Source organism: Furipterus horrens, unplaced genomic scaffold (assembly GCF_987537825.1).
Source record: "Furipterus horrens unplaced genomic scaffold, mFurHor1.1.pri manual_scaffold_17, whole genome shotgun sequence".
NCBI classification, from domain to species: Eukaryota; Metazoa; Chordata; class Mammalia; order Chiroptera; family Furipteridae; genus Furipterus; species Furipterus horrens.
In genome coordinates this window covers 56,267,313-56,273,312 of record NW_028327187.1, presented here as the reverse complement: position 1 = coordinate 56,273,312, position 6,000 = coordinate 56,267,313, and positions in this window count along the sequence as shown.

Below are 6,000 nucleotides of genomic sequence, written 5' to 3'. Positions count from 1 at the left end.
TATATTAGCCCAAGAATGCTGACTGGAGTTCTATTTTAACGGGGTCACACATAGTCTTAAGAATCCGGGGATGTAGGCAACCTGTTGTCGGGTGACCAGGGCATCCTGTTATTTCCACAGTCACAGTGCAGCTGATTCTGTGGCTGAGATTTGGGCTAGAACTTCCTGATCCATACGGGTCTGCAATAGGACATCATAGCGACCAGTCTATTGTTTAGTCATCGGCTGTTCAGAGCCTTGAGTCTTCCAGGTCTTCAGTAAGATTTGGTCCCCTGGTTGGAGTGGATCTAGGAGCTTGTCAGGTGGACAGATAAACCTGTAATGAGTAAACTTCTATAAAATGGTTAATTTACATAATAACTTACAAACTGGACTTTGAGTCTGTAAGACTGTGGAGACATCCATTCACAGGGCCTTTGCTGGAATGATAACATTTTCGATGATGTTACAAACCTAGGACTTTCTGCATGTAAAGCAGAGACAAGCCTATTTCTGTAATTAAGAGGTTAAATAGTGGCAGCTATTCCCAAGTAGGGTATTGGGAGTGTAGAGTTCCTGCTTTGAAGCTAGAGAAAGAGAAACAATTTTATTTTTGGTAATTACTGCATTCCTTTAACGTGCTTAAAAGTGGGCTGTTTTTATTATTTAGCAACCTTGAACATTTTCACAGAGACTAGAGAAGGCAGGGGAGATGGTAAGCCTGGCATGGCTAATTCCTGGGGCTGTGACTTCTAGGTTTAAAATTTAAAATGTTTCAAAGACTTATTGCTAAATTAGTTAGATTCTTTGGGGAGAACTCCATACTCCCCCTTTTTTGTATTTTAGGAATATTTTTAAAGGTATGATGGGTTATATAGCCTGGTTTATTATCAGTTTTTATTTGCTTTGGTTGACATAAGAAATTAAACACTTTGAGCCAATGTTCTCGAATATGCTTGGCTGATTCTCCTGTAAGAGTGGAGGCATGTAATGCTCCAGAGTAAGTACCTATTGATACATGGAGATACTTAAGCTTTCCAAACTATGGGTAATGAGTGACATCCATTTGCCAAATTAGTCAGGGGGCAAGTCCTCGTGGGTTGGTCCCACTGCTGGGAGAAGCTGCACCCAGTGCTTGGCAGTCTGCACATTCCCAAATAGTTTTCTTAGCTTGAGAGTGAGGAATGCCAAATTCTTTGCAAAGTGCTTGAGAATTTTGGTGGTAAAACTGATGAGAGGCAACTGTCTTTTGGAAGGTAGTCAATACACTGACTAAGGCACCAGCACATTCATTGCTTTCTTCCATAAGGCCAGGAGGGCTTGAATGACAGTGAATGTGGGTGACCAATATGGGATGTGCTCTCCTATCAATCAAACTTTGTAAAGTTAGGAATAAACTAAGTAACTGGGGGTCTATAAACTCCTTAAGTAAAGCTTAATCTACGTGGAGTATAGTATAAACTGTATAGCCAGAATCACAGACTAGATTCAAGGATTTATTTGGCTATTGTTGGAGGGCCATAATGGCTCCAGAGAGTTCAGCTCTCTGGGTGTATGAGTGGTTGTGAGTTACACAATTTTTCCAACTTTGTCCTTCCCTCTATATAATGGCTGCTTTTCCAGTTTTTTTTCTGATCCATTTATAAAAGTAGTTTTTGCCCCAGATAGGACTAATTTTACTTTTAACATGTACATTTAATTGAGATATATTTTGCAAAAGTTTATTTGCAGGAAAATTAATTTCGAGTTTTTTGACATAATCAGTTATTGTGCATTGAAAATTCAAGGATTGACTAAAAAGTTGTAAATAAATGAGTTAAAGGTGTTGAAAAGATGAATAAGCTAGTGGGTAGTTACACCAAGGCTAGGTGTTAGCCAATTGATATACCAAACAGAACCTTAGTTTTTAGGCAATTATAGGAAAAACTTTTTTTTACAGTTTTTCTGTCACGTTTTGGATCAGGCAGGAGTAGGTGGTCCTGTGTCAACTGGTGGACCTGTGTCATCTGGCAGAGGCAGTAAGAGACATTGTGGCTTTCCAGGATCCCAGAGGAAAGGGGTCTGCAGAGCTGATCATTCAGCAGTGCTCTGCATTTTCCCCTCTTCCTCCCACTTTCCTACTTCTATTGCAGCTGTGGCACTTTTTAAGCCCAAATTATTTTCTTTACCTTTCCTTTGTTCTTCTGAGACCACAGTGCTTTGAGCCATGGCAGTGTGCAGTAAATTAATCAGATGCTTTTCCTTAATTTGGCATGCAGTTCCTTTTATTAGTTGCTGTAGGAACCGAAAATAAATTTCTTATTCTTTGGATAACCTTGATCCCATTCTTTCATGGGTAGTGCATCCCTTTTTGTTGGTTTTGGTTTTGTCCTTTCCCCCTGCCTCTCGTTTAAAGTGGACCAGTAATTTTTCTGATTCTAAACTAGAGATTAATTAGTGTAGTGGGTCAAAGTGTGCTGCTTGTGAGGAGGGCTCCCAAGAGTGTCACTCCTTGGTCATCCTTACCTCTCTTACATGCCTTGGTTTCTCTCCCAGTCGTCTAAAACAGTTGGAAGGGCTCAGAGTGCTGAATGACCAGTTCTTATTTTGCACGTCCCCAGACAAACCAAGAATTATATTACTGTGAGTGAAATTCTCTACACGGCCCCTACAGGTCTCAGGGATAGACCCCAGACACTTCTGCTAGATCCCAGCTCATGTAGGGACACCAGAGAATTTGGGCCAGAGGGAGGAAGACCCTCTTATCTTCAGAGCTCAGTCATCATCAGAGCCCTCACATAAATCCTATTTTTGGCTTAAAGCTTCTTTCACTCTCATAAAATCCTATTCGGGGGGGAGATGCCATAGGGGTTGCACAGTAAGTGTTTATGACTGTGTTCCTGATGTTGCACAGACTTTGACTTACAGGTGGCTGGAACCTGGTAGTCTAACCTGGTCCATGAACCAGCTTATCCTTTCATGGGAGTCTTACAAATGGCAAGCGCCCTATTGGCATATACATGCTTGTCCCATGCCCATAAGGTTGTGGTGATTTATTGAATGAGAGAAGCCAAAATGGTCCTTTAGTGAGTGAAAGGAGACAAAGGCAAAACCAAAACCCCCGTGAAAGAGATTGGCTGAAAGAAGAAAAATCCTCTCTCCCCTATCATAACCACACAGGCAGCCTTTTCCAGAAAGAGCCTGGGGGCTGCAGGCCCTTACCATGGGCAGAGGTGCCAAAATTCCCATTCATGCAGTGTGGTGGTCTGTGGTCAGGCTTTTGGCCCTACAGCCATTCCAGGCGTCACTTCTCTTGAGTGCCCCTTGTCTGGGAGCCAGATGAGGCTGATATACTCCACATTTGGGAACCACATGAAGTCTTACATGCAGGTGCCTGATGAGGCAGAGCTGATTCCAATGCCCTGGCTCAGTTGGAAACTACTCTGTCCAGCAGAGGTTTCATGACCATGGCAGAAAAAATATATCCAGGACACTATATTTTGTCTGGGAGGTTGGGAGGCAGCTGTTCCCTCTAGTAGAGAAAACACAAGACCTCTGTCCTTCATGTTTTTTATTGAGAAGGGTATGTGGGGGAGATAAAAGTTCAAAATTCATAAGTCATCAATAGGTTTTAGGCACCTGGATTACAGTTGACAATTACAGATTACAAGTACCAATATGGAGGACACGGTGACCAGTCTGTGTCAGGGTCTATTAAATATCTTAATGCCCCACTGGCATTAGGTGCAAGGTTTCATACATATCTTGCTAAAGATTGTTTATAGTTAACTAAGAGATAAGAAAAGCAGAGCAATCTCCAAAGCGTAAAAAGCATTTATTTTTATTTTTTTACAATACCATATTTTATTCTTTTTGTCTTAATTATTTCTTTTTCTTTTATTTTTTGGTTTTTCAATTACAGTTGTCCCATTTCTCCCCCATTGATTCCCCCCACACAGCCCACCCCTTCTCTCGCAATCATATCCCTCCCTGTTGTCCACGTCCATGAGTCATTTATACACGTTCCTTGACTAGACTCTTCCCTTACTTATCCCCCTTCTCTCCCTCCCCCTCCCCCCTATTGACTACTATTCTCCTCTTTGTCCTATTTAGTTCGTTTGTTTGTGTTGTTCTTTAGTTTCCTGTATTGGGTGATATCATATGGTATTTTTCTTTCTTTGCCTGGCTTATTTCACTAAGCATAATTCTCTCTAGTTCCATCCATGTTGTCGCAAATGGCAGGAGTTCCTTCTTTCTTTCTGCTACATAGTATTCCATTGTGTAAATGTACCACAGTTTTTTGATCCACTCATCTACAGATGGGCACTTAGGCTGTTTCCAGTACTTAGCTATTGTAAACAGGGCTGCTATGAACATAGGGGTGCATACGTTTTTTTGAATTAGGGTTTTAGAATTTTTTGGGTATAATCCTAGCAGGATTATAGGGCAGTTACATTTTTAGGTTTTTGAGGTAATTCCATACTGTTTTCCATAGTGGCTGCACTAGTCTGCATTCCCACCAACAGTGCAGTAGGGTTCCCGTTTCTCCACATCCTCACCAGCACTTGTTGCTTGTTGATTTGTTGATGATGGGCATTCTGACTGGTGTAAAGTGGTATCTCATTGTGGTTCTTATTTGCATCTCTCTGATGGCCAATGATGTTGAGCATTTTTTCATGTGTCTATGGACCTTCTGTATGTCCTCTTCAGAGAAGTGTTTGTTCAGGTCCTTTGCCCATTTTTTAATTGGGTTATTTGTTTTCTTGATGTTGAGTCGTATAAGCTCTTTATATATTTTGGAGATCAGTCCCCTGTCTGTGATATCATTGGCAAATATGTTTTCCCATATGGTTGGTTTCTTTTTCATCTTGCTGATGTTTTCTTTTGATGAGCAGAAACTTTTTAGTTTGATGTAGTCCCATTTGTTTATTTTTTCCTTTATTTCTCTTGCCTTAAGAGATGTATCCATGAAGATATTGTTACGTGGGATATCTGAAATTTTTCTGCCTATGTTTTCCTCTAAGACTTTTATGGTGTCAAGGCTTACGTTTAAGTCTTTGATCCATCTTGAGTATATTCTGGTGTGTGGTGTAAGTTGGTGGTTAGTTTCATTTTTTTGCACACCCCTGTCCAGTTCTCCCAGCACCATTTGTTAAAGAGGCTCTTCTCACTCCATTTTATGTTCCTTCCTCCTTTATCAAATATTAGTTGACCATAGAGGCTTGGGTTTTTTTCTGGGCTCTGTAATAAGCATTTAAAGCATTCTTTAAATTTATTTCCCATGGAAACTATCTGAATAGCCTTCAGTCGTGTCTCCTGCACAGCCTTCCAGTGTTGTGTTGAGACTTAAAGATTTCCTGGGGTGGGGTGGGGTAGGGTGGGGGGAGTCTGGCTCACAGCTGGGGCTACAATTCTTGAAACCTCGAGAAGTTGTTCACCACAGATTGAACTTTCAAAACTATGTTGAATAGGAATTGAGAGAGTGCGCACCCTTGCCTTTTCCTGGTCTTAGAGGGGAAGGTTTTTTTTTTTTTTTTTTTTTTTTTTTAAGTATATTTTATTGATTATATTGTTACAATAGTTCCAATTTTTTTTTCCCCTTTGCTCCCCTCCGCCCAGCACCCCCCTTCCCCAACAATCCCCTCTCCAAGTCCATGCCCATGGGTCGTACATACAAGCTCTCCCGCCTCACCCTTTCATATATTCTTCTTCTTCTTTTTTTAAAATTAATTAATTAATTAGTTAAATATTTTAACAATAAAAAATAACAATTCCTCCCTCTCAGACTTAAGACCCTTTACAATTTTATAAAGGACAATGGATGAAGGTCTCGAGCTCCTCTAGCTGCTTCAAGCTGGACATGGTCGTCGTCCTACCTACCCGTGGGTCAAGAAATCCCTAATAAGAGTGGGGATGTGGAGGGGAGGGTGGCCTTCCCACAAGGGGAAGGATCGTGCAGACTCCAGGTTGGTTGGCTGTCTCTGGACAACGGCATGCTTGGTTTGACAGGCTGGCATCCTTGTTGTATTCTGGGGGCAACAG